The sequence below is a fragment of the Callorhinus ursinus genome, unplaced genomic scaffold (assembly GCF_003265705.2).
Source record: "Callorhinus ursinus isolate GAN/ISIS: 27379988/994484 unplaced genomic scaffold, GSC_fseal_2.0 scaffold50, whole genome shotgun sequence".
In the NCBI taxonomy this organism is placed as follows: domain Eukaryota; kingdom Metazoa; phylum Chordata; class Mammalia; order Carnivora; family Otariidae; genus Callorhinus; species Callorhinus ursinus.
Window position 1 is genome coordinate 1,649,837 of NW_027397112.1, and position 12,420 is coordinate 1,662,256.

The following is a 12,420-nucleotide window of genomic DNA, read 5'->3' on the forward strand; positions in this document are numbered from 1 at the left end:
ACCAGCTTGCATTCCCACCAACAGTGTAGGAGGGTTCCCCTTTCTCCACATCCCCGCCAACATCTGTTGTTCCCTGACTTGTTAATTTTAGCGATTCTGACGGGTGTGAGGTGGTATCTCATGGAGGTTTTGATTTGGATTTCCCTGATGCCGAGCGATGTGGAGCACTTTTTCCTGTGTCTGTTGGCCATTTGGATGTCTTCTTTGGAAAAATGTCTGTTCATGTCTTCTGCCCATTTCTTGATTGGATTATTTGTTCTTTGGGTGTTGAGTTTGATAAGTTCTTTACAGATTTTGGATACTAGCCCTTTATCTGATATCTCATTTGCAAGTATTTTCTCCCCTTCTGTCGGTTGTCTTTTGGTTTTGTGGACTGTTTCTTTGGCTGTGCAAAAGCTTTTTATCTTGATGAAATCCCAATAGTTCATTTTTGCCCTGGCTTCCCTTGCCTTTGGTGATGTTTCTAGGAAGAAGTGGCTGCAGCTGAGGTCGAAGAGGTTGCTGCCTGTGTTCTCCTTTAGGATTTTGATGGACTCCTGTCTCACGTTTAGGTCTTTCAACACTTTGGAGTCTATTTTTGTGTGCGGTGTAAGGAAATGGTCCAGTTTCATTCTTCTGCACGTGGCTGTCCAATTTTCCCAACACCATTTGTTGAAGAGACTGTCTTTTTGCCATTGGACATTCTTTCCTGCTTTGTCGAAGATGAGTTGACCATAGAGTTGACGGTCCATTTCTGGGCTCTCGATTCTGTTCCATTGATCTATGTGTCTGTTTTTGTGCCAGTACCATACTGTCTTGATGATGACAGCTTTGTAATAGAGAGCTGGAAGTCCGGAATTGTGATGCTGCCAGCTTTGCTTTTCTTTTTCAACATCCCTCTGGCTATTCGGGGTCTCTTCTGGTTCCATGCAAATTTTAGGATTATTTGTTCCATTTCTTTGAAAAAAGTGGATGGTATTTTGATGGGGATGGCATTGAATGGGTAGCTTGCTCTAGGTAGCATTGACATCTTCACAATGTTTGTTCTTCCAATCCATGAGCATGGAACGTTTTTTCCATTGAGATCTAGGAATTTTTTTAAGCATTGCAGGAGATTCTGATAGAGAGCCAAGTTTGGTCAGACATCTGTGGAATAGACTGGTATTCCTCCAATTGGATGGACCCAGGAATCCCCTGGAGATTCTATCAAAATGAGGAGTCTGATCCAACAGGTCCAGGGTGGGACCTGAGAGTCTGCCTGTCTCACAAGCTCCCGGGTGATGCTGATGCTGCTGGGGCTCGGACCCCCACCTTGAGTAGAAGAAAAAAATGAGAGGACTCTCTCTTGTTCTTTCCATCTATGTAGTCCAGTGGAATCCTCTGGAAAGCTGCAAAATCGATGCATGAGGGTCTCACCCCCAGCGATTCTGGTTTAAGAGATTTAAAAGTTCCTCAGATGATTCTCACGTGCAACCACTGACTTTACGTCATGAAATGAATCCAGGGAATATTAAATTTTAGGAAATGAATTTTTTGCACGAAAGACACAGGACCCTCATCACCAAAGGTGCAGGGGCTCTTCCAACAGCAACGGAAGACTCAAAGCTGCCCCCGCTGCGGGATTCCACTTAGTTCCCCCCATGATGAGAACTATTAGCATTTATGGAGTAGCCGACGCTTTAGATGTTAGGTTCCATCATCACTGTGACCCGGTGAGGGAGGCATGATTATTCACTGAAGGTGGGGACACTGAGCTTGGTTAAGTGGCTGGACCAAGGTGACCCAGCTAATAAGTCTTGGACAAAGACTGGAACTAAGTCTGCCTGACTTCAAAGCCCATCGTTTCATTCCATCGTCTTCATTCCACGTGTTCCAGCATGTTGGAAAACTATAGCCTGTGGGCCAGAGCTGGCCAGCTGCCCATTTTTATAAATAAAGTGTTTTTTTGGTTTGGTTTGGTTTGTTCTTTTACGATTTTATTTTTAGGCCATCTCCACCCCCAACACGGGGCTTGAACTCACAGCCCTGAGATAGACAGTCGCACGCTCTACCTACTGAGCCAGCCAGGCGCCCCTATAAATAAAGCTTTACTAGAACACAGCCATGCCCGCTCTTTTCCATATTGTATCTGCTTTCGTGCTAAAGTGTCAAAGTTAAGCATTTGCGGCAGAGACCCCCATGGCCCCAGAGCTGAAAATATTTACTGTCTGGTCTTTTACATGAGAGGTTGGCTGACTTTTGATGGATTGGCAAGGCAGCCAACCAGAGCCAGCGTGCAATCTTTGGCAGTACTTTTGAGCAAGAGGTTGGAGGATGGACTTGAACTCATGATCACTGCAGCTCGGGTTTCTGCTCAGACCTTTTACTTCAGTCTCGTGGCCTGCCTTTCACTCCGAGGGTTACTTGCTTCCTTTCAGCATATTTTATTTTGATGCCAAAATTTCTGATCTGTTTTCTTAAGAGCAGGAGGTCTTGATCCCAAAGCCAAGGCCCTCACATAGCTCTCTGTGGAGTGGTCAGCTGCTGGCCACCTTCCACTCCCACACCGTGGGGGGCCTTCGTGGAACCGCTCTGAGCCCCGCTGCTCCTGGGAGGTGGCAGCAGCTAGAGGCTTCCCTCCCATCCCATCAACCATCCACGGAGAAACCCTGCGGGAAGGTCAGGAGGGTAGAGGGAGGAGAGGAAATGCCAATCAGTCCATCAAAGCCCCACCCTCATGCGGCTTCAAGCCCCTGATCCCGGCCTGAGGACCCTTGGCCCAACCCCAGGGGCCGAGGGCAGGGCGAACAGGGGAAGTGCATTTGGTAATGATTCTAGATTTCCTGTTTGGGTTCTGTCCAGGGGGCTTTGGGATATGCTAACTTGTAGTATGTGCGTACACACGATGATGTTCCTCTTCTCCCAGGTTTGTTTGTTTTTTTTTTTTCTCTTTGCTACTCTTTCTCCTCTAGAGCTTGTGTACATTTTTTTTTTCTTTTTATTTTTGTTAAATGGTGTGAGGCAGAGCAATGGGCCAATTCCCAGCCTCCTTTGAGGGAAATTTGTGGAAACGGGGAGGTGAGAGGTAAGGAGAGGCTAGGATACTCTGCCTGGATTCCTGGGGATTTGGCTTGGGTGCCAGATCGATCCTGCGCCCCCTGGACATACATGGTTGTAAGGTTGTAAGGGAACTGTTTTGGGGGACGCCTGGGTGGCTCAGTCAGTCTAGCGGCTGCCTTCGGCTCAGGTCATGATCCTGGGGCCCTGGGATCGAGTCCCGCATCCGGGCTCCCTGCTCAGCGGGGAGCCTGCTTCTCCCTCTGCTGCTCCCCCTGCTTGTGTGCTCGCTCTCTCTGACGAATAAACAAATAAAATCTTAAAAAAATAAGTCTGTTTCAGTAAACATTTATTTAGTGCTTCCTGTGTGCATGGGATACAAAGGCACACAGAGAAAGCCTAGTCTTGTCTCCTAAGAGGTCAGAGGTGGGTGGGGGAGAGAGAGAGAAAGACTTCAAAGTAGTATAATAAATGCAGTAAATAGGAGAAACAGGCAGGGATCGAGATGGAGGTTTGGGGGGGCACGTCGGGATCCTTCAGTTCAGCTTTCTTTTCCTAGCAGGACTGAGCCCTACTCTTGAAGATGGCAAGGGCACCTCTCACCAAACAACCTGCTAAGCAGTGTTGGGTGTCCCGGTGTCTAGAAGTAGGGCTGACAGGCTCAGTAGTCACCACTTGCTCCCTGGGATGCAGCCTCTGCCACTGCAGGGCCTGGGGCGGGGGTGGGGGGGGTGGGGGGGTGGGGGGGTGGGGGGGCGGTGAGCCCCTGGGGCCCTGGGGCTATCTAGCCTCATAGTCTCCGGGAGCCTGGGGCTCCAGGAGCCTGCACTTCCTTGGGGGCACAGAGGTGATCTGCCTCCTTTTCATTACATGAAAGGACTTTGATCTCTCCAATGGGGAGAGAAAGAGAGCACTCCTTTTCAACACCTTCCAAAATCCTTCCCCCTTGCTGCGCCTGGCCTCACTGCCGCCTCACCTTGAAGGAGACAGGATGTGTTTCCAGCTGGGCCCTTTCTCTTCACGATGTAGACGGCGAGTGAGTGAAGTTTATTAGATTGTGGCTGAAGCTGTGGGGCTCAGGTCGTCCCTAAAAGCAGCAGGTAGAGGGGAGGGGGCAGAGACCCAGGGTTCTCAGCTCAGGTTTGCAGGGGTGTTGGGGGTGCTGCTGGGAGTGGTGGAGCTGGGGGAGCTCAGTACCCGGGACTGCAACTCAGTGGGTCCAGCAGGAGTCATTGCTTCTGAAAACCCCTCCCTGGGCCAAGCTGCGTGTGTCACTCAGCCCAGCCTCGGGGTTTCCAAGCTGGTGGGGGAGGGGATCGTGACCCCCATTGTCATCTCCCCTCTTTCCCTCCTAATTGCTCCCCTCTCACCTGTTGTGCTAAATGCTAAATGGTAAGAAAAAGAATCCTGGGCAGGATGCTATGATGTGAGTGTTTTCGATTTGCGTGGGAACTTGCCACCTGAAGTCTCGGAGCTGGAGAAGCCTGAGCCAGTCTGTGAACTCTGAACTGAGGGAGGGCAGGAAAATAAATCGAACGCTGCTGCCTCGGTGTATCACAAAGGGCACCTCAGAATGCCTATTCTGTCCCCTTGGGCTGGGGTGCACCCTGGAGCCTTTGCAACCCTCAGCCTCCGGCGGATGCACGGTGGGGCCAGCGCAGGTGTGCTCTGCTTCCCGCTAGAAAGAGTGCAGCAGAGCTGGGTGCAAGAGTCTTCTAGAAGTTCTGGGGTTTCCCCGGAAATGAAAGGATCTCAGAAGCACACGGATTTCCTGTTGCTTTCCCATCTGTCAGCGCAGTCTCTCTGGATTTTCCTTCCACACGCATTCCCTAACCCTAGCCTGGTAGAGAGGAACGTCACATTTGGTCATTTTGCGAAGTGAGGATTTTTGTGGAAATGTCAATAATTACCTCACGATGTATCTCTTTGGAAAATTCATATACGTATATGTACACACGTGTGTGTATGTGTGTGTGTGTCTATATATATATATATATATATAGACACACACACACCTTTTGTGTACATATATAAGGTAGAAAGAATTTTACAAAGGAGGGAAGCCCCCTATATACAGTAAGTAATAGCTGGTCCCCCCAGGATGCATATCCTGTGCCTGGAACGGTGACCAACGTGTCCCGGTTTGCTGGGGAATGTCCCTATTTGAAAACTGGAAGTCCTCCATCCCAAGATGACACTGTATGTTAGATGGGTTGTATGGAGAAGGAACTTGAGACAGACTTGTCGAGTGAGTTGCCCAAGGTCACACACAAAGTCAGTGGTTGAGGCAGAGTTTGCACTTAGGCCTAATTCTACGACACGTGCATGTTTTATAGGGACACTTCAGATCTTGCAAATATAAATGGGGAAACCCTGTTGAAGATCTAGAATGATGGGCAGTGGCTCTAGGGGTTGGAAATCTGGAAATGATGAGCTTTCACAAGGGAGGGCAAAGCCGGGAGAGGAGGATGCAGACACTCAAGGCTCTCTAGCCTGGCGTGCTAAGGAGGATCAAGGACTAGCCTGGGGCCCCAATTAACCTTCCAGATGGAAGGCCGCCCTCTGGACGCCTGAAACTCCTTCCTCTGGTCCCTGCGGGTCCAAAGCCCGTGAGCCCAGGAAGGTGGTACCAAAGGACCCAGGATGGCAGAAGCGAGAATTTGCTAAGAGCTCCACTCAGGCAAGCAGCCGAGCAGCCTGCGTCCCTCTCCCCCTCAGCGCCGAGGCCCATCCCAGCCCTTCCCCGTCTGCTCCCCTAGGGGCTTCCAGAACAGGTCTTCTTTGCCTGTTGGCCAGACCTGCTAGGGAGGGGGGGAGCAGAGAGATAGAGAGCTAATTACTGTTTTCTCTTTTCAGTCCCTTTAGCTCCGCCAAATGAGGATCCCCATTCTGTAGGGACCCTAATCCTCTGCCTGGAGGTGTCCCAGGCAGATTTCCATCTTGCTCATTATCATGGGCCCGCTTCCAGAACACGTCCACCCCTGGTTTCTGTGACTCTGCCTACCTTGGACACCTGCACTTCCTGTGGCAGGCTGCCCCAGCCACCTAGAGGAAGGAACGGTTGGCTTTCTGGGTCTCCTAATCGCCAGTGTGGAGCTGATAGGAAACCAGGCCAAGCCATTCCACCTACTGGGCCGAAAGAGCAGGGGCCCTCTTGGGAGTTTCCTAGTTTCAAAAGAAAGGGATGTCAGAGGCCTGGGTGGGGTGTGAACGTCCTGGAGGACAGAGCTCCCTGGGATAAGCAATAGTTCCAGAAAATCCGAGAGCCAGCAGGAATCCACCTCGGGATAATTTCCCGGGCTGCTGCACCCCATTTTGAGGGAAAAAGCCTAGCTCTTGCCCTTGCAGCTGGGTATGGTTCGCCACCCCCTGTCCCAGCCCCATCTGCCCCCGTCCCGTTCCCATTGAACTAATCACAGGGTAGGCCGGGCCTGGCAGCGTCGTCATGACAACTGCTCTAATTTCTTTTAATCCCAGTGTTCCTTCCCAAAGGGACCTCCTCCAGCCCCCACTCCCCCCTCCTGCAATGTGTTTTAATTGTAATAACTCCTGGGTTTTCGGGAGGTAATGACCGTGTGTGGGGAGCCGGCGTTGGCCTGGCTCCATCCCCAGAGTTGCCCGCCCAGCGGCGCCAGGCAGCCCTCCGCCTCCCAGCAGGAGTCCTGGAGGAGCCCAGGGCAGGCTCGGGCAGGGTCTGCCAAGGGGGTCTGCGGCCTCGGCACTAATGAACACAAGCCGGGGGGAGCCTCAGCCCTGCGGGGTCTGTGTCCCGAGGACATTTTATGGCACACCACCCCCTTGCCCCCCATCTGCACGCTCTCCCCCACCGCTGCACACACCTTGAAGGGAATCCACGGGCCATTACTCTGCTCCAGGCCCCAGCCAGCCACGCTGCTTCAGGGATGTGACCCTGAATGTGGGCTCAGATCACCTGGGGGCTTGTTATGATGCCATTTCCAAGTCTTGGTGAGGCCCCGAATCCTGCATTTCTCACCACCTCCCCGGGGGATGCCCAGGCTGCCTCCGCCCCAGACCGCGTTTCCCATAGGAAGAATCGGGAGCGACCCTGTCCAACAGATCTTGCTGCAGAGATGGAGATGCCCCATATTTAGACTGTGCAATGTATTCACTAGGCATTACCCACCTGAGCCTACTGAGCAGTTGAGATCTGGCTAGCGCAGCTGAGGAAGGGAACTGTCCATTCGATCTCATGTTCATCCATTTCAATTTAAGTAGCTGTACGGAGGCCGCTGGCTACCATATTGGAGAGCACAGAAGGTCCAATGCTCAGTGCAGGTAGGACTTAGCATGAATGGTCTCTGCAAAGGATGCCTTTGGATGCAGCCACCTGGTCAGCGCGCAGCCTGCATCTCCCCCCCATCTTCTGTCCCCTTAACCCTGCGCCGCAGAGACAACCCCACTCCCCCGCTCCTTTGCTCCGCGCGGTGCTCCTCTCTGGTTTCCGTCCCACTGAAAAGGGACTGCATAAGGTCTGATGGCCTGCCTTGGAAGCCAGAACCTGAAGTCTGACCAAAGCCTGCAAAGGTCTGCAACACATCCAGCTCTTCTGGGAAGCCAGTTATTTTCAAAGCGGCGCTGAGGTGCCCGGGCTGCTATGGGCTATCGGACACTGTCTGGCGACCGCTCTTTCTCTAATAACCTGAGGGACAGTTTGGGGGTTGACGCTGTAATGCTGCAGGAACACTTGGCCCACTTTGGCTTCCACCAAAGCCTTCCCATTCGCACGCTGAAATATTAGATGTTCAGTTGGGAGTCCAACAGCAAAATATTTCTGAAATTGTGTGTGTGTGTTTTTCTTCTAATTTAATGTGCCAGACAAGCCTCCCTGTAATTAAAACCAGAAACAAGGACCAGACTTAGACAGAGATTTGAAGGCTGTAAAATTCTAGGACAGGTTTATGTAAAGCAATTAAAAAGGGAGTTAAAAATTGTTTAAAAATTAAACACTAATTACTTTTTTTTCTCCTCTCATTTCTGCTGAGCTGTTTTGGCCGTAGAGCTCGAAGAACGATATAAAAAGGAGAAAGTTTTGCCTCGTTGCTGTAAATCATGTTCAACAAATGCTTCTCTGCATTTTGCAGCCTAACCCATCTGCTGTCAATTAGCCTAAATCATGCCTTTTCAATTAAACGGGCTTAGGGAAGTCTGGTAGCGAAACGGGTGTGTGTGCATGTGTGCGTGCGTGTGCGTGTGTGTGCGCGTGTGCGTGTGTGTGTGGAGGGGGCCAGGGCCGTGGTAATGGAGGGCAGGAGAAAGGTGAAGTCTGATTTCAGTCTGTGAGGTGGAAATATCTTTTAAAAAAAGGTGTGATCCTATTTTAGTGTTTTCCATATAAAATGGGGTATTATTTGCTGTGCTGTGGGGAGCAGTGAAGGGTAGAAACACCGTGAAGGAGGTGAGCCTTGAGAACTGGGAGTAAATTAATTCTCGTGAGCTCCAGGGGAAGCAGCCGAGCTGAGCGTGCTGCCTGGACGTGGCATGGGGGGCTCCCGGGCCACTGGGTTAGGGGCATCTAAGGAGGATAGGGAGCAATGGCTGCAACCAGCGGCCCTTGGGGCTCACAGACAGAGGTTCCTTGCAGAGACAGTGGGCTGAAGTCGAGGACCGGGAGACACATTCTGGCACATGCTGGTGAACAAGGAGGGCAGGGGGGAAGTGTTACAGTCTTTCAAAATAAAGTGGGCTTCCAATACCAGTAGATGATCTGGGCTTGGTCCCGGAAGGCCCCGTCTCTAAGGACTTCATGGGGGGTATCTGGGTCTGACTCTGTTCCTTTTAGGGTCCTCAGGCCATGTGGCTGTGTCCAGTGTCCTGGGGAGGGGGAGGTCGAGTTGGGTTGTGACTCCTCCAGAGGCCATTGAGTTTCGAAGCAGCTCGATGGTCGTGTGTGTGTGTGTGTGTGTGTGTGTGTGTGTGTGTGTGTGTGTCTTTGCACGTGGGACCCCTCTGGGTGCTCCTGTGCCCACCTCTGGCTTCCCAGCCTGGGATGGTCCCAAACCCTCCTGGCTCCTGGCTCCTTCCCAGCTCCGGGATCCGTCAGGTGAGGCTCTACCTGAGACGAGGTGATGTGCGGGGTGGTCCTTGGTGGCACTTGCCTTTGATTTCTTGTGACGTCCCCTCCCTTGAAGAAGAAACACGTTTGCCTTGACTCAACATGGATGGAGAAATTTGCGTTCTCTCCTCCCATCTGCAGAGGGAGGGGCAGGAGATGAAGTGTGTGGTCTGCTGATGAGTGTTTATTTTTAGTCACCCAGCCTCCTCTCCGGCTGGTCTCAGCTCCCACTGCGGGACTGCCCTGAGCAATCAGCAACCTGCCGGGAAACCTGCAACTTGTTTGGGGTTTAGAGGGGGGATTTGGTAAGGGAAGGTCTGGTGACAAAGAGCTAAATCTTTGAGATTCGGGTTGGTGTTGACTTTACCAGTAGTACCGAGAGCTAACATTCATCGAACACTTACAATGTTCAAGCACCGGCCTAAACATTCTGCCCCCCAAGCACCGGCCTAAACATTCTGCCCCCAATCCCTCATTTCCTTCTCCCAGTCAAGCTCCGAGGATAGACCATCCATAGCTCTGTTCTTCGTAAGAGGACACTATGCCCCAGAGAAGTTAAGACATTTGCCCAAAGTCCCACAGCTTGTAAGTGCAGCGCCAGGCTTTGAACTCTGCCGCGTGCTCCTGACCCCGACACTCCACTGCCTCTTAGAGTCAGGGTGGCCTCTGAGAATTTCCACGCCATCTGCTGCCGTGCCCCGGGGCAGGAGAGGCAGCAGTGCCCAGAGGTGGTCTTGGGTAGGATGGATGGAGTTCTGACCTTGGAGTTAGGAGCACCTAGATTCGCATCCTAGCTGGGCCACCTGCGGCTCCTGTAACCGCCACCAAATCACTGATTGTCTTGGCCCGGCCTGTGAAATGGGCCTGACCTCCCTGGAAGGGTGATGTTCCACGTGTGTTGAGTATGGCCGACATGAAGAAGACACTCCATAAACAGTGGGCTCTTTGCCTTCCTTCCTGGTGGCCTGATTCCATGAAGCTTGACCTGGTTTCTTTCTGGCTCTTGGCCCATGATTTCCTGTAGGATACAGTTTCAGGTCTCTTTCCAAGTGATTCACTCTAAACAAGACCCGGGTGGGACACCGTCCACAGCGCAGGCCCACACCCCTCCACAGGAACTCTGACCACGCGGAGCTTTCCTTTCCCCGGGAAAGGCCACCTCCACACCCCAAGGGCTCTGCCCTTTGTGGCAGCTGGAAGGAAGAGGTGAAGCCATGTCACGCCCTGTTCTCTGTCCCCAGCTTCTTCAGGCTGCCTGGCATCCCACTAGCTGGGCAGACGAGGGAAGGGCCGCCTGGCCTTGCTCCAGAGCCACTCGGCAGGCCCAGCCATGCAGGCTGCCCTCATCCTGAGCCCCTTTAATCCGATGGCTGAGTGCAGTGATCCGTGCCTAGGCCTTCCAGGAGCCTCCCTGAGCCAGGCACCAGTGTTCCCAGCCACCTCCGAGGGTGGTGGAGAGCTTGCTGCCTGGCTCCGTGTAGCTGGCAGGATGTGGGAGAAAGGACCGGGGGCCAGAGGCTTCACTTGGAGGCGCAGAGGTGCCTGGTGCCCTGGGAGGTCAGGGGAAGGAGAGTGGGACCTGACGCTGGGAGAGGGTGCCCGGCGAACACGGGATGGACGAGCTGGGAGAGCCCACTCCTCAGGTGCTGCTCCCTTACCGGCCACGGGCCCCCCATCCTCGCCGCCCGCCCAGGCTGAGCCCGAACGACTGCATTGTTGAGCCTTGCCCCAGCTCTCGGTCGTCCACTTCCTGCCCTTCTTCCCTTCCCTGACGTTAGGACAGATTGAAAAGCTACCTTTTGAGCAGGGGTGCTGGTGTCACATGAACCAGGTTGTGACCTCAGTGCTGTCACTTGTGCTGGAGGACCTTCGGCAAGTTGCTTAGCCTCTACAAGCCTCCGTTCCTCCACCCGCCCCAGTGTGGTCACCACGGACCCCATTCCTCAGGATGCTGTCAGAGCCTGGTGGCCAAGCTGTGTCTGCCTCCCCTTTGGGAAGAGCCAGGCTGGGCCAACATGCTCCTCGGCCTGTAGTCGGTCGGGATGGGGTTGAAGTCAAACCCAGAGCTGCTTGTCCTATGCTCCTGGTGGCTAGCTGGGAGGTGGCCATCTTTCCTGTGCGAGACACAGTCTCTGGGCACGACCGAGCCTCGCCGTGACTATGGGGAGAAGCTCGGCGTCTGGAATAACACGGCTGGCCTTGAGGTTTGCACTGCGTCTCCTCATCTGGGAAGGTAGCCAAGCCAAATCGGCATCTCGCTCTCCAGGGGCCCGGAGAGCCAAACTGGTGGTTTCTCTGCTGGTCCCCATGCCCTTGCTCCCTGGAGGCCCCCGTCCCAAGTAGCCCATCTCCGGGGTTCTTCCTCCCAGCCAGCACACCGCCTTCATGAGGACAACTGTCATCGGAACCCTCCCCGCTGGCCTCAGCTTCCTGATTCTAGGGAAGCCCTGATGCTAACCCTGGGGAAAGGGCAGACCAGCTACGAACCCGGGAGGGGGGGCCCTAGAGACCCTGGTAATATTCCCGGGAGACCGCACCTACTGGCGTGAGCTTGAGCGTCTACCCACCTGGGCTGGCCCAAACGCAGCCAGCGGCTCCCTGATTGGAAACAGAATTTGATCCGGGTGTTATGATTCCGCTCCAGCACCACCTCCTCCAGGGAGCCTTCCCTGAGTTATAGGTGTTTAAAATTTTTTTGCCCCTGGATTACAGTTTGCCCTATGCTTCCCCCCTCGTATGAGTCCATTCGAAGAGGAATGGTTTCCTTGTTCCTTTCACCCCCTAGGCCGTGAGCTCCTTGAAGACGCAGACCGTATCCTATGTGCCTACCCGTCCTTGGCTCGCAGGGAGAGCTAAATAAAACGCCTGTGGAAGGGACACACGGGAGGGGCAGGGGGGAGGTCATCACGGTGGACACAACAAGGGTTTTAAAGAGGAGCCAGGTACCCCGAAGGCGCTCCTCGCAGGCAGAGTCTTGGGTTTGGCTGCGCGGGTCTCAGGTGTCTGGGAGACTTACCTGTGCTGGGAACATAAGGTGGGCAGAGGACACAGCAGCCGAGGGACACTGCCGGTGGCCCCCACGTGAGGGACTGACGTCGGGTTAGACACCACGTGGCAGGACGGTCGCCCAGTTTCTAAAGCAGGGAGAGAACGGGGCTTGGTCTGGCCGGAAAGCCGCTCTGCCCGCCAGCCCAGGAGCCCAGGGCCGCGGCGGTGGGGAGGAGTGACAGCCCGTGGTGTGGCCGCACCTTCCAGCAGAGCCAGCATGAGTCAGGCTCCTGGGCTACTTTAAAGGGGAAAAATGGGAAGCATAGTTCAAGTTACCAGGTCTT